The 27962-nt window shown below is 36.5% G+C and overlaps 1 long non-coding RNA gene across 3 annotated transcripts; it reads right to left on the reverse strand.

Moving 5' to 3' along the window:
- Positions 1-118: 118 nt before the first annotated feature.
- LOC147484797 (uncharacterized) lies at positions 119-27849 on the reverse strand. Of its 3 annotated transcripts, XR_015204278.1 has the most exons (9): positions 27006-27849; positions 26204-26328; positions 24998-25102; positions 24291-24424; positions 23477-23629; positions 22516-22589; positions 2293-2456; positions 729-898; positions 119-536 (listed from the first exon to the last, which is right to left on the reverse strand). It is a non-coding gene; the product is annotated as an uncharacterized LOC147484797 (long non-coding RNA). The 3 variants fall into 3 exon arrangements; XR_015204279.1 differs by lacking the exons at positions 119-536; positions 729-898 and adding an exon at positions 1732-1824; XR_015204280.1 differs by lacking the exons at positions 119-536; positions 729-898; positions 2293-2456; positions 22516-22589 and adding an exon at positions 22428-22488.
- Between the last annotated feature and the right edge of the window lie 113 nt (positions 27850-27962).

Genomic DNA, 27962 nt, shown 5'->3' on the forward strand with positions numbered 1-27962 from the left:
GCTTTTAATTCATTTTAGCTCCTCCAATGGACATGTGCATGACAGAAGCTTGAAGTCTCTTGTATAATTCTAACACCTTACATAGTTCTAAATTCTCAATCTACCAACTCAAAGTGCAAAAATAATACTGTCTCATTAAACAATATTGACCCATAAAATCTGTATTGAGCCATACAGATAGTATAGCTAGCTAGAGAAAATCACCAATGATAATTACAAACAATAAATCCTGAAATAGTTTGATATCAAATTAAAATAGTGATCTTGATGAAGAACTTGGAGGCTTGATGTTGCATTTGAAAAGGAGATTAAGAAATGCAGGATCTTTATACTTTTGCTGCACCTAAAGTTATCTTGTTGTAGGCATGCTGGGTAGTAGTTAGATGCCAAGACACAGGACTGAGCCCATTCCAGTTTTTTCGAATCTTGTTTCAACCCGGCCTATAACCTTTCACAATATTTCAAAGAGAGCATCTCCTAGCTCCATAACATGCTTTCTATAATCAACAATTAACTCTTGCAAATTAAACATCAACCTGTCAACAAAATATTCACTCACATAAATAAACTAAGAATACAATTTTTGCAAACTTTCTGAAGCCACAACAACTCAACCAATAATTATTGATCGCAATATCAAGTACACATATTTTGGCACTCGAAAATAGCTACTGCTACTAACAGTTAACTAATATTATTTAATTTTGGTACTACAGATGTTATGGTACCTATAAACAACGACCAAGAGGATCAATAGTAGACATAAGCAAAGTTAAAGTGTCCCTCCAATCAGTGACTTTTGACTATTAAAGAGTAAAGTTCCTACTAAACCTCAGTCTCTTTGCTAGATCACGACTATAAGTCTGTTTTTCAACTCATTGTCTTGAAGAGCATTGCACTGCAACAATGATACCGACAAAGAGTCACAACGGCACCAATGTGAAAAAAAAAAAAACAATTGCACATTATTGTTTATACTATGAAGTAATCTATGAATGAGGGAACACAGCTTCATGAATGTATTCACTTGAAATCAACATTGACCATATTACCTCATGATAAGAGATGCAAATTTTTTGTCCTAAAGCAAAGCATATAATTCCATAGTTCCATAAACAAATAAATGAGGATTATGGGATTGTATCATAGGATTAAGGACTACTCCAGTAAAAATTACATTTAGGCCTGATTGGATAACTAATTAGATGCTCTGTCTCAATAATCTCCTTTAAAAAATTGTAAAATTGCAATAAGTTTACTTAGGGATGAGTAAATAAATTTTCATATCGTTTTCTAATAAAAGAAAACCCTACACTCATAAACAGTGTGAAGTAGAACAACCCAAAAAAAAATTTGTATTGCAGATAGTTTATTTGGATCCATTTAACTATGCACCATCTAAATAATATTGATTAGATAAAACTATGCAAGCTAAATGTTATATAAAACCAAAATAGTAAGTCCTCTTCTTTGGTTAAATGGGTAAATTGGTTCGCACAACATTATTTAGAAAAAGAAAAAAAACCATATGAATACTATAAAGAAAGCATAGCTTGCTTACCTATGAGACAATATTCTGCTACATGCGCTCCTCTTCTCTAAGCATTTTATGGCCTTAAAAGCTTATAACACACTGCAGTTCTTAGTATGCTCCCTAATTAGATGAGTCTCCAATAATCTGTGGCGAACAATCTCTTATCTTTCACAAGTATTATGCTTTCTTTTCGTTGTTGCACATGTTGCTACCTTTTGACTACCCTTCACATGGAAAAACTTCCGGAAGTCATTTCTTAAATATCACCTTCTTAGCCATCCAACAATAGTCTGCAGAAATGACAACCTAAGAGTCATTTTTTCCCCAAAAGTAAGCATTATGATATTGTGATGATATAGTTACCGACATATTTTTCCGAATTTAAGTTTTCCAAGCCTAATGAAAAATCAAAAGATAACTCACAACTTGTACTACAAATATTCGTTTGCCATGGGACTATATCAAACATCCATCCATTCATATGACTATATCGACAAACCGATAATGCGCAAGCAAAAATGAAAAAAAAAAATGATTCGCAGACTTCCTTGTTCAAAAACAATTCGCAGCTACTAATAAGTATTGGGTATGTTTCTAATTTCCTACGGACGGGCTTGCTACATGATTGTTTTTAAATAGGTCCATATGCTTAAGAAAGCATCACATGAAAAAGAAGTTTTTTGCATTATCCTAATACTCATAGTACATTAGCTTACCAATAAAATGGCTAAAAAAGTAAGAAAACACTCAGAACTCACATATGCAAGGATAATCAGGATCTCTAGAGGAGTAACTTTCAACTTTGCAATTGGTGCTCATCCAGTATAAGTCATTTGCCTAGCTTCCATCTAACATCCTTTTGGTCATTCTGGTTCCTTACAGTATATTGTTGTATTGGAGTTGTATGCTTATAGCACTCCCACTGTACATGTTAATGAAAGTCAGGATCAGTAAGGAACACGCTCCATGACTAGCCAATGTAATGTAAATACCACATTGCCGTACAAAAATCAGTATTTTAATTTAAACGCCAATGAAGTGAATTATGACATACATGGAGATGCACTGGAAGTAGATAAAGTAAGTTAATCAGATACAATTAATATGCTTCTAAAGTCAATTTTTGACATTGTCATCGAGCTCCAGGAGGGATGTCCATGTAATCCATATTCAAAGCATAACATACGAATAAGAGCACATGTTTCCTAGAGATGATTGATTGTCAATATTGCTCTACATAGAACACAAATAAAGCCCTACTATTTTTAAATTATATGGAGATTAGGAAAAACTAAGAAGGTACCTTGATATCTGCTTGTTACTACTACTTAGAGTTTTGAACTTTCTAAATTAATGTAAAAGCAATCAAGGTTCCTTACTCACGATCTTCGTTTCGTAGAGTTTGAATAAGGATTCGAACTAACCTAAAGCTTAGAACAACTAAAAATTAGATGTTACACTAAAGGGAAATTAAGGAGTAATGTTATAATATAAATGTTATATTTTTTTTTCTTCCTACACAAACATTAATAAAAACATTAACAATGAAAACATGCACTTAATACCGAAATAGAAATTTGAGAGAGAAGTTGGAGAGTTAATCCTCCTCATGTGAAACTATCATTAGTGTTGATTTGAAAAAGGTTTTGATTCTTCCTAGACTCATAGACAAGTCCCTAACGGAAAAATAGATTGATCCCTAGCATGCATGGCTCACTAAAGAGCTCATACATGCTAGCAAGTGAAACCAAACAATGACTTATCTCTAAGCTCATTGGTTGATTCCTAACTAAACTCTACACCAACTACCATTTTGGGATAGGATGTAGAGTTAGTTGTTCTTCCTAAACCTCCCAAACCAACAACAATTTGTTTACCCTCACATGAGTTGGATTAACTCCCCAAAAGGGAAGTTAGCTCATGATCCTTGGGACAAGGATTTATGAACTAAGAAAAACACAAAAGAGAAAGAGAGAGAGAGAGAGAGAGAGAAGAAATATCAACAACTAAACTCACTTCTATTATTTTCTAGAAGAACAAGTGTTCCTCCATTAAAACTATTACAAGCTTTTTTTATCAAAACTAAAAACTAAAAACTAAACTTCTCATCTTTTTCACTAAGGAACTAAAATAATGCCATGTGAGGAAAATAAGTCAAGGGAGTAAATGGAGTATCCCCCACCCTTGTCTAATTTCCTCTCCATTTGAGAGAAATCTCATTTCCTCCCACGTGAATTATCAAAACCACATTGATTCATTTTTATCTACCACATTAAAACAAAGTGACACCTTGCCTTTTTCTCACTATTAACACCTAATCTAATTTATTACATGCAAGGTGTCAACTTTGCACCAATAATTTGTTATCTTTGTCTTGACATGCTCCATGATTGACGACTCATCCAATCTTGTGGCCCCGCATAGTGGGTCCATGTGCGATCCATGGCGATCCGGTATTTTGGGCGGTTTTACAACTTCCCCTATCGTAGAGTTCAAATGCATACGATTATTATCCGAGCAGCTCTCTTCTCGCATTCGAGTCCCGGTTCGAGAGGTAGGAGCTTTGGAAGTTTGATGCTTCTATGTGGATTTGGGAGAATTCATATATCTGCTGTTCCTCGTGCTTTATTGCGAGTTTAACCAATATTTCCATATTTACCGCAAATACCGCAAAAGTATGAAAACATATTTATTTCATGATTATTAAACACATAATAAACCAAATTTATATGTCTCAATGGGGTTTCATAATACACTTTTGGGTGCTTATCACACTACCCCAAACAAAGACTTTTGCTTGTCCTCGAGCAAAGAAGAGACACTAAAATAGATAAGTGGCCAAAATGTGTAGTCCTAAACTAATTCTCGTTTAGCGAGTCGCGGTTGCATTGACCATATGCAACAAGGCCTTAAACCACTAGGAATTCCCTAGTGGACGAGTTATAACCTCGTGAGAGTTTTCCGAGAAAAGATACTCACAAACTTCATTTATACTACAACGACTTCGATGACGAAACTTGTTTCCTAAATTAATCTCGGATATCCATACATCTCCTTAGCGGGGAACGAGGATTGATTTCTTTGAAACTCAAGTTAATATGTATTCAATAATTAAAACATCTACATATGATTATTCATGCGGTGAACTTTTCATTGAAATATACTAGCGGGGTTGTTTCGATCCCTTGGAGAGCTGCACCTAAATGGGTTCTCACGGTGTGTGTGTCAAAACACAATTCCACTCAAAATTTTACCACTCGGGTTTTGTTAACTCCAGTGTGCAGTGGGCACACGTTTCCTTACATCTCAATGACAATCAGAGGAGCCGATGTCGATCAATCACGTCTACTACTTATTATCACACTACCCTACTCCTAATTGAGCTAGAGGTCTTTATTAGGTATTGTGGGGCTTAGGTGGTAGTGTACTAGAAAATGGAAATGGATAATCGAAATTTACGAGTATGAGAGAATAGGGTCTTCATATATTTACACTAGAGAAATCCTTGTTTCTTTTCCTTCTTCTAACTGAGTTTTTCCAACCTTATTCTTAAGCCTCTCCTCTTGATGATTTATATATATATATATATATATATATATATATATATATATATATATATATATATATATATATATATATATATATATATATATATGAGTTGGCTCTAAAGCGAAAAATCTTGGACGGAACGGACTCAAACACAAAAAGAAATCTCACGTGCCTCCTTTTTATTACACTTTCTCTTACCAAATTATAAAGGGTTCGAGATCTCAGAATCGTTTCAGAGATCATCTCAGAACCGTGTTTTCTCACCGCTCATTTGAAGTCGAGATGTGTGTGTGTGCCTCGATACACTGTGTGTACTCGAGATGTGTGTGTGTGTGTGTGTCGAGATACGAGACGTGTGTGTGTGGTACAGAGATCAATCTCTGTACCCGGTTATAGGGGAACCGGACTCAATTATAAATAAGAACTGGGTCCCACGGACCAAAAATGAAACTATTTCAATTTCTCTTTCCGCCTCCCTCTTCTCTTTCACTCCACTTTCTTTTATTTTATGTATTTCTTTCCTCCTCTCCCCATTGTCTTTTTCTTCTTTTCCATGCTCTCGACGCCTTGTGAGAAGTTCAATACACCACAATTTTATCTCTCTATATATTTGAATATTCAAGACCTTTATTTTATTTTTTTTCATTTGGGTTGAATCTGAATCCAATTTCGTTTGGAAAACAACTTCAATTCTAAATACCAAATTGTGGGGAGGAGGGATGTTTATTTCTCTGATAGCACATTGCATCTTCTAATAAATTAATATATTCTATTAAAGCAATGACATATCTTATCAACAGTTCAACACAAATAAGACATGAAATATTGATGACATAGTGTTGCTTTAATATCAATCAACTTGTAGAGACGAACTTGTGTGGACATATATTTCGAAGTATTAATCGCTGGTGTATCACTCTAATAACTTGTGGAATTGTGTTGTGGAGTAATTCACAAATTTACTACATGATTCCAGGGTGGGAATGAATTGTTAACCAGTTGTAGAGTAAATTCACTAGTAGCACAAAAAAGAGTATAATGGTTTAGGAATCAATTATTTATGTGTTGTTCTCTCTTTCTCCCTAGCGGCGTCATCAATCCTATCTTATCCAGTACGTGTTAATTTTTATTTTATATATACACTATGCACGAAATTGGTAATTGAAATTCAAAAGTTCGAGTGATCAATGCAACTTCAAGTCTGGGTTGCTCTTATTAACTGGTTTTTATTTATTTATCTGGGTATGGTGTTTGTCAAATCAAAGAAATGACACCTACAGGACTTGATTATTCAAGAATTTTCAAGCTTGTATAAATCAATGGGTAGCTGGTAGTGTTGTTACTTGCTAAGAATAAGAAAGCAAATAACGACTTTGCATTTTGCAGCATAAGATTTCTTATTTCAAGAGAAGACAGAACACGTGAAAAGAGTGAGAGCAGGAGGTAGAAGTGTTTTTCACTTGTTTCCTTTAGCTACACTTGCTAGTTTAATACGAGAGGGGGAGAGAGGGAGAGTTATTTCCCTATTTTTAGTGCGTGGTTTTTAAGTTTCTTTTTCACACGTGAGATTATATTTTTTGTCAAAGTCCGTTTAAGGACGTCCTTCAGAGAGCCGGGCTGTATATATATATATATATATATATATATATATATATATATATATATATGGCTTAAGAACATGAGTCTATTTTTCTTTCCCTCAAGCAAGTAACTGACTTATATTTAGGACAAGTCTTTCTCTTTATTCTTCCACATTTCATCCTATTTCTCATACTCATCACTTAGGTAGGTTCTTTTATTTGGTTTAATAGATGGGTAAGGAATTTTTGTGGTGAAAGTGAAAGGTTTGATGAAAGGTTCATTAAGAGTGACTAGCGGTAATATTTGTAACAGGTAAGAATTTTTAGCTATGTCGATCCAAAGAAGGCCTAAATTCTCGCCTAGGGTTCGGATGGTGATCAAGTAAGTAGATGCGTGATTTCCTCTAATCGGAAAAACTACTCCTCTGTGTCATCACACACAAATCACTCATGTCAAGGCTTTTGGTTAGATTCTCACAGGATTTATAGTTTAAGTAACTAACCGTTGGTTCCAGAAACTTACTGTTATGTACAATCGATGATACTCAGTACATGAATATTCATGAAAAGATGTATAAACTATTGCATGCGTATTATCTAAAGTTTCTTAAAACAAATCCTAATTCGGATACTAATGTGAGATTTCTAGACAATTTTCATCATTGAAAAGGAAACAAGACTTTGTCACTAAGTACAATTATTAATACGAAAATAAAAAGTATATATAGGTTACAAGATGCCTAATTTTTTGCTTCTGAGGGTTTAAAAGCACCCCAAACGAAAGATGCTTAGTCCTCGAAGGATCAATAATTAAAGAGAGAAAGTACACGAGAACCGTGAGCAAAATTAGGGCTAGATTGTCGAACAGAGGGTTGGAGATCATAATATATTATTCGTAAAAGAACAAGAAAATGTTCAATAGCACACTTAAACATAGCACACGAAATAATGAACCATAGCATACTAAACATGAAAAACAATAGCACACTAAACATAAGATTTAGCTAGATATATGTACAATGACAAACTCAAGTTTACCATCCACCAGGACGTGAAGGTCTCAAGCGTCCTCTTTAAGGAAATGCATTTCCTTAGCATCGCTACCAATAGATAATAGTCCGCCAAATTTCTGCCCATTCTTTGTCTCCTGAGTCCCTCAAATTGGTCTTCATCTTTTTTAGTCCTTTGGGTAACATCGAACATGCCTCGTGTATCGAAATGAGGACGCTTCCATTGACGAAACCTCAATGAGCGAATGATTCTGTTTGCTGGGTACATGGAATCCACCTTGACCCAGTCATGAAAAGTAGCTGCAAACTGTGGGAAATGTGTTTTCATGATTCGGCAAGCGGTGACTGGTAAAAGTATATACTTATCCTGAAAAGTGCGAGCTCATTTCAGGCTAGAGACAACACAACCTAAAATGTTAAATAATGCATGAACCTGAGCTAGTGCACTGAATACGACGCAAGCAGCCTCATTGGCAGTAGAAAAATGTCAATCTCCCATAATGTTCAGGAGTACAAATAACATTGCAGTCCCCATGTTCATTGTCATGCTTGCTAATGGAATGGTGATGTTGTGCCATGGCACATGGCCATCTCCTTCTCGTTTGATCTCAAGACCATCACCATAAGAGTCGCGAAATGCTTGCCACCGAAAAGAACCGGTAAGAATTATGATAGATGTAATGCCAAGATGCGGCGAGTTAAGTGATATGGAAGGTCCAAAGTTAGGGCAAGTTGTTGTTCGAAAAGATATGAGGTGTGTCACCAACTTCGGATTGTGAACCCTTCTAAGTAGAAACCATGCGCATGGTTGAATCTGGTGTGTCTTCCATATTAGCATAAAAGTATGCAGCCAAACTCGGAGAATACGTTTGGTCAGGTTGAAGAATTAGGGAAGACCACCCAATGTTTGTGATGTAATCATGGAAGAGATGGCCATAGGCCTTGGAATCCATCATAGACTGAAAGGATTGCTCAGGAATGAGTTTGGGAGGGACCATGGATGATGAAAATGCTGTGTTTGATGAAGATGCCATGGTGTATGAAGTAATGAACTAGGTACGGCCACCGGATGGAAAAATGAGTATGTAAGAAAATATACCCTCCTGTAGCACATGTTAAAATTATATTAGTCACAACGGAAATGATGACAATCCTACTAAGCATTGCATACAAAAGAAAACAAAAAGATAAGACAAAATACATAGTACGACGGAAAAACGTAATAACATATATGATTATATACTTATTTACTTAGTAATATCATGTATTCTTATATTGATCTTGGAGATGCATATTTTTCACCAGACTGTTTAGGTCTTCAATTTGTTGGCTGAGCTGCATCTGAATGTCCCCTTAGTTGGCAGAGAGTACAGTTTGATTTTCCATTAGGAGAGCGTGATTTTGCAAGGATTGAGAATGATTTTCCAAGATCTCCTCCTGTTCAACATCATGCGTTGCTTGACGATCTTGGAAATCCTGAAGAGTTGTGATGATGATATTCTGACGAGCGTGTAGTTCCCTCAAGCCCTGATGAAGAAGTTGAATGCCTTCCATAGGATTAAAAATATTAAACATGGCATTTTCCTCAAAGACATGATCAGGATTTAAGCTTGGGTCGTGTTGTTCAACTATCTTTGTATCAGGAGTCCAAAAACCAGCGGAGTAGTCTGTTTGGAGTACATTTATATGTGCTCTTTGAAGAGGTGTCTCTAGAGAAATTACTGGATAACCCCAACGCATCATAATTTGCGTGACTAAAGTGGGTAGAGGTGCTGACCTTCTTGTTTTCTTGGTGATTACGCTCCAGAGGTGGTGGATTAGACAAAAATCATCTCTTTGAGTTTGCAAAATCCAAAGTAGGTGAAGTTGAGGTTTTGTGACTTCTGATTGGTGTGACGTACCTACCACATTGTGTCCCAACCAGTGGAGCACAACACGTTGATTATGTTTCAAATAGCGCGAAAGAACACTGTGATGTGTATTTCTGTCTTCATCATGAGATACGGTAGCTCGTAGTAAAGATTTAGTGGAATCAAAGGATGATTCTTGAAAAAGGGACTCCTGGGTATTCACAGGGATTTGAAGTATGTCGGAGAGCATGTCCTTAGTTAACTCCGATCGTCGTCCATAAGCATTGAAGTAGAATTTTCCATTTTCAGATCCGCTAAATTGGTAGAACATCAAAACCAAATCTCGGGAATAACCCAAATTTTGAATATAGAAGAGGCGTCCATCCGCGACGTATGATTTCGGTGTCAAAATAAGGAGAAAACCGGCCATCTTCGAAAGTTTTCAGGTAGTCTTGTTCAGCCGTTATTTTTCGTGGTTGATCCATTGGTAGTAGTATTGAGTGAAGGAGAGTGAAAATGTTTGAATAAGAATGGCTGAAAAAGAAGAAATTTATAGCCAAAATATGAGTCTGTACCAAACCGGAATCCAAGTGTAGTTAATGACCCATGTGATTATGAACATCATCAATGGGGATCCACAGTAAGTCTTTGTCATGTCAGATATCTAATTACAATTAATGAGATGGTTTAATGTTAGAAAATACGGAGGAAAGTTTCACAGGGTAGTTAGACTTACACGTAATTTCAGAAATGATGATCATAACTCAGTAATAGAATATTGATAGAATAATCGAGCTCCATGTGTGACAATTGTTAAGTGTACCTTGTAGCGTGCGCGATTTTCTCTGAACACCATGTGTATCCATTAATTATTTCGGTGAGTTTTGGATGGCCTTTCTTTGTTATGGTTTGTTTATTTATTTACTTATTATTATTATTTTTTATTATTTTATTATTTTATTATTTATTATTATTTATTATTTTTTTAATTTTATTTTTATTATTATATATATATTTTTTATTAGAGAGGAAAAGAAAACTAATATACACAACTAATTAATACGGAACTTCTCCATTTAATACGTAACCCGTACAAATGTGTGAGAATTATTTAACACACCATACTAATATACAAAATGAAAATCAGAAAAAGAGACGGTTACATAGATCTAGATGTTCTGGATCATGTTATGCATGAGTGACAAGAGAATAATGATAAACACTGTTATCACGATTAATGTGATAGCCCATTCGCGTTGCTCCTTTTCCCATCGCTCTAGTTTATTCATTATTGTCAAGAAATTGAAAATTTGTGAAGAAGAAGTTGTGAAGATTGAGAGAAGGGAATGAGTGAAAGAGGAAAGGAGAGTTGTATTTATAACTTGATTTCGTCGTTGGCATCGACCGTTTGGATCGATCCGTTGGGTTCGACCGTTTGGCTTTGAGAGTAGGCCCAATGAATCAAGGAGCAAACTCATATTTTTGAAAGTACTATATTCGCATAACATAAATAATTTCTCATTTAAACCGTCTGGAGATACAAAATTATGAGAAATCAACCGATATATAATAATTTAGCACTAAAAATAAAAATGCAATGCATTAGGGAAATAAATGACATAGTCATTTCTAAACCAAAGGAAATAAACAGCTACTGTGAATCTTCCGGGTTAGCAGAAGATGAACCCGGGTTTCTACGTCTTCGGCCACGACGAACTTCAGCCGAAATGATTTGGGGAATGAAGCCTAGAGAGATCAGAAAGTAACCGATCTTGAATTGCTGCTGATTTGCCATCATCATTCTCGAATTGGCCTTGGCGATTTCTCATTTCTTGCTGGAACTCATTCTGGGAAGTAATCATCTCTTCCTGGCGAAGAAACATCCTGCGCATACTAGAATTCATGTTCCTCAAGGCATCCATAGGAGTATTGATTCGGCGCATGGTATCTTCATTAAAAAACGATCACGGTGGTGAAGGAGGAGGAGGAGGCGTTATCATGCTCAATGTCATCTCTAGCTACCGGGTCCCAATGGTCTAAAACACAAGTCTCAAAAATTCCAAAATTCTCGAAAGACCTTGTTTCAATGAAAGGAGTAGCGATTGGAACCCTAAGTTAAGCATAAAATTTGAAAGTAACAAGTACAACAAGAGGAGTGACCTATTTGATGCGGTCGTAAGAATATGGCCCGGAAATGGACCATACAGAAGTGTGCTTCCTCTCCCCGTAGGATCCACAAAGAGGTGCAAGAAGGTCTTGTTCACGTCGGGCGTCTTTGAAGTTCCAATGGCGTTGTCGCCAACCATTAGTGGCGGCTAATTGGTTACGCCCGGCGAATCTTGGTACACGCGAGCCAGCGTTGTACTCCCCCCTCGAAGCGTGTCAAACATCAAATCCCTCGTGGTCGGATACTCGACAATAACAGTGGTCGGGCTATCGAGTTAATCGGAATCTGCGCGGTATTCGAAATCAACTCCAGCGTGAGTTCACGTTCCAACCCATCCGCCGTAATCCAAAATTCGTCACCCCGGAAACCTCCATTGTTATAAAATTTAAACACCAATTCTTCGGAATATTGAGCTGGGATTCGATGCAATAGATATTCCCACTCTCTACTAGCAATTTCCTCATCAAAAATGGGTGAAACATCCCTAATTATAGAGATTTGTGAAATTTCTCTCAACCAGAATTGCCTTCGCGGCTGCCATATAGCGGTGTAAATTAAATTTTGATGGTGCAAATAGCAAGAGGAGGTGGAGGAGGTGGTGCTGGAGGAAGGGGGTTGAGGTTGGTGGAGTTTGGCCCACGTCGTCTTGGTCTAAATTACTTGGATGTCGGTCAAGAAAAGTGGTTTGTGGGGGACCAAGATCCTTTTTTGTGGAAGAAGAAGTGAGGGGTGGACGCTGGTGCCCCAGCGTGGGCTTTGTACCCGGATCTTTGGTTTTTAGGTCGGGTCAAAATTTTGGCCCAAGTACAAATGAATTACAGAAATTCCTCTTATGTCCCGAAATGTTCCGAAATTTCAAACGTAGAAATTCGATTCGTTTCAACTCCGAATTTAACGGATGGGATATCAAAACGATCAGTATTAAAAATGCCATCCATTAGAATATGAAAAATCACATTCAAACATCATTTTTTTTTTTACCATCTTTTGTTTTTATTTATTTATACTTTTATATACAAATGTACAAGTCGAGAAGAACGTGTCAACAACACCGAAAATCCAAATAAAACAACACATCACAAAACAAACTTTAACTCAGGCAACTTTCATGTCGGCCTGGCTTAACCCAATCCAGCCGTGACCGCGGGCTTATCCTTTATGTTTTGGGGGCCTAGGGTTCGGGATCGGTACCATCCCCGACCAATGTGCAATGGTCTAATAATAATATTACCCTTAGTACATATGGTATAGCCTCAAACCGCCCGAAAACAAAGACATAGAAAACCGACGGGGTTGGCACGGTGGAATCCATTGCCCGTCTTTAACTAGGAAATGTCCGATGGTGCATATCACGCGACTCTCTTTGGGCACCACGCTGGGTGCTAATAAAAAAAAAAAAACGAGTATATACATGTTGAGTCTTTTAACGTCAGATTCTCAAGACGAATGTGAGTCTTTTAACGTCAGATCCTCAAGACGAATCCCAACCTGTGGGAGCAACGGGACGATGACGAAGTTTATCCTGTTGAGCTGGTGTCAGACAATAATATACCTTATACCGGCTCATCTCGGATAAAAGATCAAGACCTGACAAAGGAGTTTGATACCATACACCACCCCATCCTTTTAAACAAATGCGCTTTCGAGCAAAAGTACTACGACCATTACCAATTCGAGATGGGTGAGATTTGGACCAAATGATGAGTTGGAGTTCGCGAGGAAGAGAATAGAAAAGGGAGGAGAAAGAAGGAGTTGAAATTTTTGGTACCCATTGTTTTCCTGGAGGCACGTTTGCTCGATTATCAGAAGACATTTATACTCGGCCTGGCAGAGTTTTTTGTGGACTAAGGTTCCGGCTTGAACGACATTAACACTCTAGGGATTTTAGAAAAGAAAAATATAAGAGGGCGGCTACCCTAATGGCATACTTTTCCCGTTTAAATACACGGAAAGAAGTACACCAACAAATCTATTAGTCCGTGTAGACTGGATCATTGAGAAGAGTCTCTTCGACATCCGGAGAGCTTAACTCATGATAATGTTTAAAGCGCCGGCCATTTACTTGAAATTCGCTACCATCATTTTACGTTTTCACGAGAGATAGCCCCATAAGGGGTGACAAAGAGAGACAAATGAAAGGACCGGACCATCGAAGTTTTAATTTTTCCGGAAAAATGTGTAATCTTGAGTTGTACATCAAAACTTTTGACCGACTTTGAACTCTTTTCGCGGTATGTGCTTGTCATGCACTCTTTTCATGTTGGCTTTATAGGATTTCGAGATCATAGGCATCACTCGAATTTCCTCAAGCTCATTTAACCGTAATTTTCTCTTTTAAGCCGCTTCACGTTAGTGTTATAATTGAGGCTTTTGATGGCCCATAGAGCACGGTGCTCAAGTTCAACCGCAGATGACAAGGTTTTCCAAAAACGAGGCGATACTGGAGACATCCCTATAGGTGTCTTAAAAGCTGTTCTGTATGCCCACAAGGCATCAGATAATCGTAGAGACCAGTCTTTCCTAAATGGATTGACAGTTTTTTCCAAAATGGATTTTATTTCTCGATTAGAGACTTCTACTTGACCACTGGTTTGAGGATGATACGGAGTTGCCACTTTGTGCGTGACTCCATATTTCTTTACTAATGATTCAAAATTTTATTACGTAAATGTTTTCCCCGTCACTAATTATAGCTTTTGGAACACCAAATCGAGAAAAAAATATTTTCTTTACAAATAAAACGACCGTTTATGATCGTTAAGCGACATGCCAATGCCTCAATCCATTTTGACACATAGTCAACTGCTACAAGTATGTATAGGAAGCCATGAGAATTTGGAAATGGACCCATGAAGTCGATGCCCCATACATCAAAGATTTCCACAATTAGAATAGGATTTAAGGGCATCATATTGCGTTGAGTAATGCGACCTAATCTGGCAGCGATTGCATGCTTTGCAATGCTCATGTGCATCTCTAAACAATGTTGGCCAATAAAAACCACATTGTAGAACCTTGGCGCGGTTTTCTTACCACTAAAATGACCACCACAAGATTGTTCATGGCGTAAGGATAACACATCGTTGTGTTCCCGTCCGGGAATGCAATGGCGGATTAGTTAATCCCGAACAATATTTGAAGAGGTAGGGATCATCCCGTAAATAGAATTTTACTGATGGATAAAAACTTTTCCGGCCATTCTGAGACCAAGATAAAGGAACTTCCTCGGTAACTAAGTAATTAACTATGTCTGCGTACCAAGGGGACGAAAAAATAGAGTACAAGTGTTCATCCGGAAAGGAATCACGAGATAGGTTCGATGTCGATATCAACATCACCGACAAGTCTTGACAAATGGTCCGCAACCACATTTTAAGCTACCTTTTTATCTCTAATTTCGAGAGTAAACTCTTGCAAAAGGAGAATCCATCGGATCAACCTTTGTTTTGCATCTTTTTCGCTAATAGATAACGGTGCCGCATGATCGGTGTGTAGACAATAGTTGGAGAACCCACTAGGTAAGGGCCGAAACTTATCTAACGATACAACGGCGAGAAACTCTTTCTCAGTGGTGGTATAGTTACGTTGAGCTTCATTAAGGGTTTTACTCGCATAGTAAATGACAACCGGCTTATCTTCTCGGCGTTGCCCTAATACAGCTCCATAGCATAGTTCGGCTCGCGTCACACATTAATTCAAAAGGTTTAGACCAATCAGGTGGTTGAATTATGGGAGCGGTAGTTAATGCGGTTTTTAATATCTCAAAAGCTTGTTTGCAACTGAAATTGAAATCAAAAGCGGCATCTTTAAGCAGGAGATTGGTTAAAGGTCTAGCAACCTTTGAGAAATCTTGAATAAATCTCCTATAGAAACTTGCGTGTCCTAAGAATGCGCGAATGTCTCGAACTGTTTTTGGTATAGGAAGTGAAGCAATTTTTTCTATCTTTGCTTTGTCGACTTCGATTCCGTCCTTTGAAATGATATGTCCTAAAACTATTCCTTTAGTAACCATGAAATGACATTTTTCCCAATTAAGAACAAGGTTTTTCTCTTCACAACGTGTAAAGATCTTTTCCAGATTTGATAAACAGCTATCGAAAGAATCTCCATAAATTGAGAAGTCGTCCATGAATACTTTCATAAACCGTTCAACCATATCACTGAAAATATGAAGCATGCAGCGTTGAAAAGTACCAGGTGCATTGCAAAGGCCTAAAGGCATTCGCCTATAGGCAAATGTACCAAATGGACAGTGAACGCGTTGTCTTTTCTTGATCGCCAGGTCTATGACTATCCGAAAATAACCTGAATAACCATCAAGAAAGCGATAATAGGCATGACCGGCTAAACGCTTCGAAAGCATCCGATCGATGAATGGAAGTGGAAAGTGATCCTTACGGTGACGGCATTAAGTTTGCGATAGTCAATGCATATTCGCCATTTCTATCGATACGAGCGAAATGCATTCATCTTTATCATTTCGCTGCAAAACCAGAATGCCAGATTTCTTTTGAACTACGTGTACGTGACTTACCCAAACACTATCGAGATAGGGTAAATAATACCCGCATCTAGTAATTTTAACACTTCCTCCTCGACCACATCTTTCATTGTAGGGTTTAGGCGACGTTGTGGTTCACGCGACGCCCTAGCATTTTCTTCCGGTGTATCACGATGGGTGCACACATTAGGTTCAATGCCTTTAATGTCATCGAGGACCATCCAATAGCGTAAACGATGTTGTTGAATGACATTAATTAAACGAGCTTCCCGATCGTCGCTTAATTGTGAAGAAATAATAACCGGGTGACGACCATCGGTATCAAGTTGTAATGATTTTAATTCGAAGGAAGAGATTTTAATTCAGGGTGGTGGAGTGGGTATTAAAGATTCTTGAGGAAGGTCATCATCCATGTAGTAAACAGATTGATGATCATCCAAGTTACTTGATATCACTGTTGTAGGGTCAAATAATGGTACTGACTCTAATAACTCATTTACTTCTTGTGTATAATCATCGCCCTCAAATTCGAGTCGCTAAAGGAAAGAAATTGGTATACTTCATCTTCGTGAAAGAGTTTGTGAAATACTCTTGTGGAATGTTTGTCAATCTGCTGACCTCACCATCAATGTCGCTCGAAGTTGTTTCATCAACTTGAACACATTCACCTCGACCAAAGATTTCCGAAGGACATGGTCATGGAACCATCTCTACGCTTAATAAGAGCATTAGCAGTGGCAAGGAATGGACGTCCTAAGATGATAGGAATGGAATCACATGCAACCTCCTCAGATCCAAAATAACAAAGTCTACGGGATAGAAGAAATCTTGGACTTTTACACAAGGGCGACGCTTCCACAATTCCTTTTGGATACTTTATGGAACGATCCGCTAACCGTAGAGTCATGGTGGTAGGTTTGAGCTCATGAAGACCTAGTTGTTTAAATAAATAATATGGAAGTAAGTTCACACTAGCTCCTAGGTCTAGTAGTGCAAGAGTGTATTTTTGTCACCTAAGGTGCATGGAACCATTGGTCTACCGGGGTCCTTGTATTTTACTATACCATTGTGTTCGGTGATGGAGGGAAACTGTTCAGTGAGGAACACTTGTTGAGGAACATTAGTTTTCCTTTTTGTGGTGCACATATCTTTTAGAAATTTTGCATGTTTTGGTAATAATTTTAAGGCATCGAGAAAAGGTAAGTTTATTGTTAAATTTTGAAAAGTCTCTCTCAATTTCAAAAAAATTGTCATCGGGTTTATTCTTTGCCAAAGCGTCGTCAGGAAACGGTGCCTTAGGGCGGAATTTGGCAAAGGGGTTGACTTTGTTTCCTACATTCGGAGGTGTTGACTTTGTTGAATCTGGGGAATCTTCCGTAGGTTCATTATTAGAAATAGATTCCTTGGAACCCTCTTTTCTCGTTGGTTGATCATCTGGCATACGTATCTGATTGTCTACAGTTTTTCCAAATCGTAGAGTAGTGATTGCATGCACCTCACCTTGGTTGGGGGTGCTTGTACCAGAGGGCATTGGTGAGTTCAAAGGTCGTGGTTTGGCTGGTTTAGGGTTTGAACCGCTTGTGCGAAACCACGCCTTCGACTCTTTTCTTGCGCCAATTGCTGGAAGTGATTGTTGGATAGATGTTAAAATTTGAGACCGTTGGTTCATGTAAGCCAAGAAAGTCTCATTTGTCCTATCCGTAATGGTTGGCGCCAGTCACAGCAAATTAGTAGTTCTCGATTATTGCTTAGAAGTTGTTGATTATAGTTGGGATTTGGATTAGCCGGAACAAGGCTTGGTTGGTCCGATAATTAGCATTGGGATTATTTTGAAATTGACCTTGTTGGTATTGTTTGATTATTTCCTTGGCGGTATGGAATAAAATTGTTGGTAGGTCGAACAAGTGGATTAGCGAAACCAGGAGGAGCCCCCATTTGTTGGTTATTTTGACGCCAAGCGAAATTCGGATGTTGTCTCCACGGTGCATTGGGAATGTTGAATGCACATGCCTCCTCCGCTTGTTGAGTAGGGGAAGCATATAACAAGGGACAATATGCATCAGGATGATCAGGACTAAGACAAAGGACACAAGGAGCGGTGTCAACGTTCATGACTGGTTTTGGTAGTTGATCATTTACTTGAACTGCAAGGGCATCTACTTTTTTAGTTAGGGATTCTATCAAATTTTTTATTTCAGGATCGGGTTTTACCTCAAAAATAGATGTGGCTTTTGTAATAATCCTTTGATGATCTAGACGGCTCAGTGTTACCCCAGTGTGTACCTTTTTTTCGCTTGTTTTTCAAGAAAAGTATAAGCTTCAATAGCTCCTTTGTCCATGAAGCAACCTCCGTTCATTATATCAAGAGTTTCTTTTTGATGATCAGACAGACCATTAAAGAATGAACGAACAAGGACAGCTTTTTCTAGTTGGTGGTGAGGACATTCTAACAGAAGATCAATAAAACGACTCCATGCTTCCGTAAAGGATTCATGAGGATTTTGACGGAAGAATTGAATTTTCTGAAGCATTTGGTTGTTTTCTTCGAGTGTAAAACTGAAGCATAAAAGCTTGAACTAGTTTATTCCATGTGTCTATGGATTGTGATTGTTGTCCTGCTAGCCAGATTGACGTTTTTTCCGCTAAAGTGAATGGAAACAGTCGAAGCAAGAGTTGTTTCTTAGAGACTGCTGGATGATGAAATGTTGTTTCCACTTGTTGAAGTCTACGAAGATGATTGTACGGTTTTTCGTGCTCCAAACCATGATATATTGGTAACAAACTGAAAATGTTTGGTGGGATACGAAAATCACCGACAATGTCCTCAAGTTTGATGCAAGAAGAAGGTCCTTCCTGTAATGCAGTATAGAAATCCGAGAGGGGCTTCTCTGCTGGTGGAGGATCGTCAGCCATAATGACGTAGTTGATGGCGGCGAAGGATTGTGATGAAGGTAATTAGCGTAATAGAAGAACAATTTTTATGTGAGAACTTACGCAATTGCTTATCGATTTTTTTTCGACGATGGGTATGTTCAATTTCTTTAGTGGAACCGCACCTTAATCTCATGCAAGCATAAAATTAGATCTAACTTACGTAAGGAATTATGAGGACTCGAATTTTATTATTATCTTAAGCATTAGGGTTGAACAACATATGCCTAAGCTGGCCGCTAACGTAGCGGGAAGCTTAGGAATACGTGTGCATAAACCAACGGCCAGTCACAAGAGAGATATGAGGGAGGATTTCCGTGCAAGCACGGTTCTAATTAAGTAACCTCAATCTTTCAACTTTCCTAGACACCATTGGAATATGATTTAAGATTTATGGAATTAAAATTTATGCAAAGGTGGTAGTAAATTAATTTTAATTTAATTTAATTTAATTTAATTTTTATTTTTATTTAATTTTTATTTTTTTATTTTTTATTTTTTATTTTTTATTTATTTATTTATTTATTTATTTTTAAGATTTATGCAAGGGTTAAAATACAAACATGCAAATACGATCTACTCATACAATACTAGGTGCGAGGCATGTGAAGGTACTCTACTATAATGCATATAGCTATCGAATAGGCAAGCTTATGTCATCGATAATTATTTCCATACGTACAGGAAAATAAACATCAGTAATACGTATATGTATGCTAATTTGTAAATCGATATTACGTAAACGTATATCAACGATGAATGTGCAAATTTGAATCACTCATACGTATCTAAATACATTAGCATACTGAATACGATATACATCTGTGAATAGATGACAAAACTAAACATGCAAAGTATTATACCTAAACTAAAATCGACTCTTGTATTGCTTAATAAATCGATTTCGACAATACTCATTGAGATTGCGATGTCCTATAGAGAGCGACTTTACCCCCGTAGGTTTAAAAACAACTTACCCAACTCGATTTTAACCCTCGTTGGAATGTTCTCCTCTTTCTTGACAAAATCGACTTATTAGACAATACCGGGACGATCATGAGAAATATCAAACATTTAACAAGCAACATTTATAATGAGAAAGACATATACCCATGCAAAACAGTACCATTAATATGTAAATATACATTCATATGCAAATCATGTCCGAAAGTAATCGTATATAAATATTTACCCAGATACAAACTTGATTCATGCATAATTCGAGGCTAAAACTTAAATAATAATCCATAAATTTATCCTAATACTATATACATGGCATACATGCAGAAAAACATAATAATAATAATAAAAATAAATTACAATAATACTGAAAATTGGAACTCCAGAAGCTTCCTCGTTTTAACCTTGAAGCTGAAACAAACGTTTCAATTCGTCGACGCGATTAATCCTAAAGGATTATCGAATTTTTCAGGTATAGGGCCAGATATTTAGGCCTGGAAATGGATCAAGGTAGATCAGGAGATGCTGGTGGTTGAACAGGAGCAACAAATGATAAAATTCACCCGCGGACGCGGGTCCCACCTGTGCGCGCGACTGCACACTCGCGCACGCGTGTCAAATAAATTACAGTGAGCTCAATTTTTTATGGAAGTCTTATAATCTCCTGAAAAGTTGTTTCCCAGTCCTAACTTTTGGTACCTACAAGTGGAACGCAAAATTTTTTAGCGAACAGGTCTTTTTCGTGGTAAAAATATGATTTTGAACGAAAAAAAAACGCAAACGAACGACAAGGAAAGGAATGAAGAGAATGGGGGTTCCCCCTTGATGCAACTTCCGATCTTTAGCACAAGTTCTATGGCTTTAGAACAGCAGCGGCGCCATTTGATATCTGCTTGTTACTACTACTTAGAGTTTTGAACTTTCTAAATTAATGTAAAAGCAATCAAGGTTCCTTACTCACGATCTTCGTTTCGTAGAGTTTGAATAAGGATTCGAACTAACCTAAAGCTTAGAACAACTAAAAATTAGATGTTACACTAAAGGGAAATTAAGGAGTAAGGTTATAATATAAATGTTATATTTTTTTCCTTCCTACACAAACATTAATAAAAACATTAACAATGAAAACATGCACTTAATACCGAAATAGAAATTTGAGAGAGAAGTTGGAGAGTTAATCCTCCTCATGTGAAACTATCATTAGTGTTGATTTGAAAAAGGTTTTGATTCTTCCTAGACTCATAGACAAGTCCCTAACGGAAAAATAGATTGATCCCTAGCATGCATGGCTCACTAAAGAGCTCATACATGCTAGCAAGTGAAACCAAACAATGACTTATCTCTAAGCTCATTGGTTGATTCCTAACTAAACTCTACACCAACTACCATTTTGGGATAGGATGTAGAGTTAGTTGTTCTTCCTAAACCTCCCAAACCAACAACAATTTGTTTACCCTCACATGAGTTGGATTAACTCCCCAAAAGGGAAGTTAGCTCATGATCCTTGGGACAAGGATTTATGAACTAAGAAAAACACAAAAGAGAAAAAGAGAGAGAGAGAGAGAGAAGAAATATCAACAACTAAACTCACTTCTATTATTTTCTAGAAGAACAAGTGTTCCTCCATTAAAACTATTACAAGCTTTTTTATCAAAACTAAAAACTAAAAACTAAACTTCTCATCTTTTTCACTAAGGAACTAAAATAATGCCATGTGAGGAAAATAAGTCAAGGGAGTAAATGGAGTATCCCCCACTCTTGTCTAATTTCCTCTCCATTTGAGAGAAATCTCATTTCCTCCCACGTGAATTATCAAAACCACATTGATTCATTTTTATCTACCACATTAAAACAAAGTGACACATTGCCTTTTTCTCACAATTAACACCTAATCTAATTTATTACATGCAAGGTGTCAACTTTGCACCAATAATTTGTTATCTTTGTCTTGACATGCTCCATGATTGATGACTCATCCAATCTTGTGGCCCCAAGATAGTGGGTCCATGTGTAGTCCGATGGCGATCCAGATTTTGGGCAGCTTTACAACTTCTTCTATGCCTATCGCGTAGAGTTCATCATACCTGATTGTCCGAGCAGCTCTCTTTGTCGATTCGAGTCCCGGGTTCGAGAGGTAGGAGCTTTGGAAGTTTGATGCTTCTATGTGGATTTGGGAGAATTCATATATACCGTTCCTCGTTTTATTGCAGTTTAACCAATATTTCCATATTTACCGCAAATACCGCAAAAAGTATGAAAACATATTTATTTCATGATTATTAAATACATAATAAACCAAATTTATATGTCTCAATGGGGTTTCATAATACACTTTTGGGTGCTTATCACACTCACATGAGCAGTGTTCATATATCAAAAAGCTTTTAGCCCACATCTGTATTGATACTGAAGGGGACAAATAAAATATCAAACCTTCAATGGAGTATGGCCAATTATGAAGTAAGTAACGGTGTCATTCGATGGTAGCATGAAGAAATCTGCAACAACTAATGACACAACTACCTCGTCATCTCAAATCTAGAAAAAGGCATTAAAAATAAACCCTAAAAGGCTAAAACAATATCTAACAAGAAAGAGTGGGCAACGTGCTTTCACTTTTAGAGCATCACTATTAGCTACAAGTCTACAACAACTGTTTCGATTATTATGAACTCCGATCACCAATTACTCATGTAATTTCACAGACTTTTCAACCATCCTCTTGCCATGAATAGCTATTAAATTCATACCTAATATAAATCAAACGAAGAGGAAGTCCTAACTCCTAACTAATTCACAACATATACTATTAATCTATGGAAGTCTGTTTTATCGTGTGTATGTGAACAATAGAAATTGTGTCTTTTGTTCTTTCTTTCTGTTTTTTTCAAAAGGTTTTTTAAAAAAAGGTTTACGTCTCCTCATTGTGGAGAAGGTAATGAACTATTTTTTACTCTAACATCTAAAAATCTAGGTAACTAAGACACTTCAAAATTCAACTGTTATGATCGACTGGCAATTCATATACAAATTTAGTATTCTACGCTGCTAACCCAATAGATATAGAGAGAAGTAGATAAACCAAGTGAGCCTAGAGTTTTTGGTTTTTGTGGATGAAGATAACTCTGGACTTGTGCATGCAAAGAATTATATTGACCACCTATTAGGGTAAGACCTAACAAACCAATGTCCTCTCCTTTAATCAGAAATGTACACAAAGTCTATTTGTAAAATAATTCGCTAATATTTTGTGGTCTATGAAGACAACACCCAAAAAAAATGTAAATATGTAAATATTTCTTTGTTAGGTAATACTTATCCCATCAGATGCAAGAATGATGAATTGATCCCTCTCTATTAGTAGCCTATAAGAAAATTCAAGTATAGAGATCACCTTGTAATCCTTCAAACAAAAATCTCCAAAGGCCCTTCTGGTTGCTAATCTAGGGGCATAATCAAATGCATGGCAACCAAACCCGAGGCACTTATGGTTCATTTTGCAGGGCAAAAAGCCTTCCTCTACACCTTTTGATTCGTACAGCTTTCCCTATACAAATAGAGAGAAGGAGGAATTAAAGTCAACACTATACTATCACACTGTTAAGACTGGTATATAGAAAGTCATATTGGGTAAGTCAGGCTTCAGAACAATGGTTAACTGGACTGCCACTATCGCATTGATGTTGTCTTTAGATCCCATTATCGCCCTAGAATCCCCTTTAAGTTAATTATTTGAAAGAAGTCACCCCCTTTAGTCTAACTTTAGGTCAGTTAGAAGTTAGAACAGAGGAAAGGTAAAGGTCATCTAAGATATCGATCGCCATACTGGCATAAAGTAGTTCAGCAGTTTACATACATATACTTTCTTTTTTCCTTTCGAGAATACTCTTAGAATACCAAAAAGAATTGACAAATTGCAGTGCGAAAATCAAATTGGCAGAAAACATACCATGAAAATATCATCACAAATCCCCGTTATAACTATCATATGATTGATCAATAGCTAGCTTTGTGATTTTGTATAAATCAGAAGACTTTTGTATATCTATTGAAAAAAAATCATCTGAAAAAGAAAACTTTTGTATAAATTAAATGAGCTAGTATCCACATGAGTGCAATAACCGGTTAAGAAATACTAAACAAAATAGTGCTTTAGTAAATGATTTTATAATTAAAATAAATTCAAAGTGGTACACCTGAAAACTTACAATGACATTGAGTTCTTTCTAGATAATACAACCACAGTTCTTCTAAACCTTAGCTTCTCGAATGGAACTTTAACTCTACTATCCTACATCCTAACGTGCATAACTTTGTCTTCTAATTAGAGATCTTTTCATTCCTGCAAAACATGAGCCAATAAATTTTTTAAAACGATTTGATATAAAAATAAAATTAATAAAAATAAAAATAAAAAACTTGTTGGAGCTTGCAACGTTTGATGACCACTTCATAAATATGTATATCTGTAAGCTCCGTTTTCGGGTAGATGCTTGGAGGAGTTGCACAAAACTAAATCATTAGTATTAGTGTGTAGGGATGGCGAAGATCATGATTTAATGCAAATATGAGAGAGACAAAAGGGTGGTGACAGTATGATACCACATATACAATAACACGATTAAAATACCAACTATAATAGAATCAATACCAACTGACGGTTAAAAAAAAACAACTGAGCTATAAGTGACCCAACTTGACACTCCCAAACAAAAACAATATAGCACTGAATTCTCAATTCTTTATTAGCTAAATTAGATCTAAATGTTCCATTTTCCATTTATTTCTAAGAACTCAAATAAATCCTAAAAGTTCAATTCCATAAAAGTCCAATCAATTCTAATGCTAAAAAGGATTAAACATGTTGGTTTAATTACAAAATATATATTTTATAGAGAAAGAAGAAGATGCATACCTTGATTTAGAACGGTAGTGAGAAATGCTCCAAGTGGATACACATCAATATGTGTACTTGCTTTTCGAGTTCTAGCAAGCTCTTATGTAATATAACCAAGTGTACCTGCCATGGCGAGAAGTTTGAGGATCACCTCCATGATCACATAATTTAGCAAGGCCGAAGTCCCCTAACTTTGCATTCATTTCAAAGTGAAACATTATATAAGAAATATTTTTAGTTCACAAAATTATATAAGCATTGAGTGAAATTACAATTGATCCATCGATTCTACAACAAAAGCTTAGATATCAGGAAGTTACATAACTATAATCTTCATTTTTGTCGTAGACTAATGAAGTTTAGCTCATTTAGTTTCTTTCAAGAAAAAAAGAAAATGTCTATGTTGCTTATGTGTCTCAAAAGTCTAAACTACTAAAAGTGATTGCTACCATGTATATAACCATGTTCTCTAGATGTTGTTTTTCGTCGATTTTTCGAACAAAAATATATGCATATGATTGAATTTAATAGCAATCCATACACAATTACCCCAATGCTTAATAAAATCAAGGATTTTGTATTGAGTTAAGAGATTTTAGACAAAAACTAAAAAATAATGACATACCTCAGCTTCATCTTTGATTTCTTTGATTTTTTTGCATATCAGTTGACATAGTTGAAGCTTAGAAGAACGTTAAATGGATTTTTGATACTATGAGAGTTCGCGGAGATATTAAGTTTCTAATTTTACGGTTAGAGGGGAATGATCCAAGAATTGCAGAGAGATCTAGGACCAATGAAACAGAATCAATTTTGGTCTTTCGGAGATGACTAACGTAGAGAGGAGACGAGTAAACCCAAAAGATAGCTTTGGTAAATCTTGTGATTCTTTTCGACTCTAAAAGTCTAACTAATATTCCCGTCATCTTTATCAATATATTGAGAAGTAAGTTTGTAATTTCCTTTTTTCTTTAGGCCAGCTTTTTCTCCTGATTTTTCTTGTGTAAAATTTGACATGGACACCTTGAGAGAGCTCAAAAGGGAAGCTAGGCGAGGTGCTTCCAACTTATGACCCCTATGAATCCAACTCACGCCCACAAAGGGTCTTGAACATAAGATAAAAAATACAATATTAAAAAGTGTAGTCATAATTTCCAACAAACATCCAACTATATGTAGCAGTTCAAAGTTCCAAAAAGGTTCATTACAAGGAAAAAGTCATACCTGATTTTAGTGTTGCTCCTCCTTCTGATCAGATACATTCTTGCTACGTCAAAATTTGACCCAAAGAATACCACCGTGACCACTAAAAGTGCGTATCAATGTCCCAGATCCTTGATTAGTTCACACTAAACAGTGGCATGAGGAGGAGAAGAATAAATATTAAAGTCGGGCTTTTTGGATTGCAGATTAATTATAATAATCAGCCTAATGAAAATAAATAGTAGAAAATTGTACATGTCTGTCCATGCATTTACACAATAATCAATCAGGTTCTAAAAATCAATAATGACAATAAGTGCTAGAAAGTCTTTGAGCTTTATTAATGTTGGTGCTATTCAATTGGTCCAAACACAACTTCAACTGTTCAACATATTTACAGGAGAATCTTCCGTAGATTTTTTCTTTCCTTGATAGTAATAGTAATAATAATAAGGTATAGAAGAAGAAAGGTAAACAATTACCTATTTATATACTTCAATATAGATTGCTAACATAGGAGTAACATGTTTAAAAGTTTGAAACTTTGAATTGGCTTCAGCTTATTGCAATATTTGTCCTCGTCCTTTCTGAGTTGCCTAATATTATTGTTCCAGGTAAGTACTTATGAATGCCTATGATACAGCTTAAAAACAATTCATGATGGAATGTGAGAACTTAACGTGGAAGTCCTAATATTTAATTATTTAATTGTACCCTCTCAATATTGCATCTAAACTGTTAAGGGCAATAAAAGTTTAGTGTGTAATCGAATTATCCCAAGATTGAATTTAGAAGAAGATAGGAGGAAGAAACAGATGCATACCTGGTCTCGGGTCGCAAAGGTCATCCAGGACCATATAAAACCTATAGAACAAATGGATTGAAGGCTTGGAGAGCACCTTCTTCATGTAGGTTTTTAATTTTGGCGATCAGCCCAGCCGCTTCCTTTTATTAAGAGTTTATCGTGTATTTGAATTCCGACAAAGAAACATATATATAAATAGAGAAATTCTACATGTTGGAAATAAATAGAATTGAATTAAAAAAATCCCTGTTAGATTTTGCAAACAGTCTCTTCAATCAAGAAAGTGATTTAAACCGATCTTACTTTATTGTGTTTTTGTCAATGATGTCGGAGTGCTCAAGAAGATTGGGAATCAGTCATGTATTCCCATCTGAAAGTGCAAAAACCCATCAGAAGATAACATATTGGCAATAGGGCAGTGAAATTAAGAAACCGAATAGAGAATTGTTTGAGCCTAGTAACCATTTATGTTTTGTTGTTGAGAGAGGCGAGAGGGGGGGAGGATGAATGAATTGACAAAAAAGGTTACAAATAAGCCTTATTGGCAATAAAATCTAAATTTCCTAGACTTTAACTATCTGACATTCGTGAGTCTAGAGTAATGCTACGTGTGGGGCGTGATTCAGCCTAGAGCAAATTATTGGATATCAAAAAGCTTGGATTCTATACAATTTATTCCTTCTCCTATATGGTTTGCATTAGAGCATTCAAAATGTGGGTTATTTATGTGCACCTCCTTACGTTAGATGCATGCACATAACACCTCTAATTACAATAAACGTCTTCAAGGTGAGAAACGCACCTCTGCCTTATATAAAATGATACATTTAAAACCTACTGGTTGATGACAGTAAGAGAGAATACACACCTTTGCCTTCTTTCTCTGTATCACGCCCCACACGTATTGAGCATCCACGGTTGGCCACTCTTTGCAGATTACAAACACAAACATTTTAGGAGTTTTAAACAGGAAAT

Source organism: Coptis chinensis, chromosome 8 (assembly GCF_015680905.1).
Source record: "Coptis chinensis isolate HL-2020 chromosome 8, ASM1568090v1, whole genome shotgun sequence".
In the NCBI taxonomy this organism is placed as follows: domain Eukaryota; kingdom Viridiplantae; phylum Streptophyta; class Magnoliopsida; order Ranunculales; family Ranunculaceae; genus Coptis; species Coptis chinensis.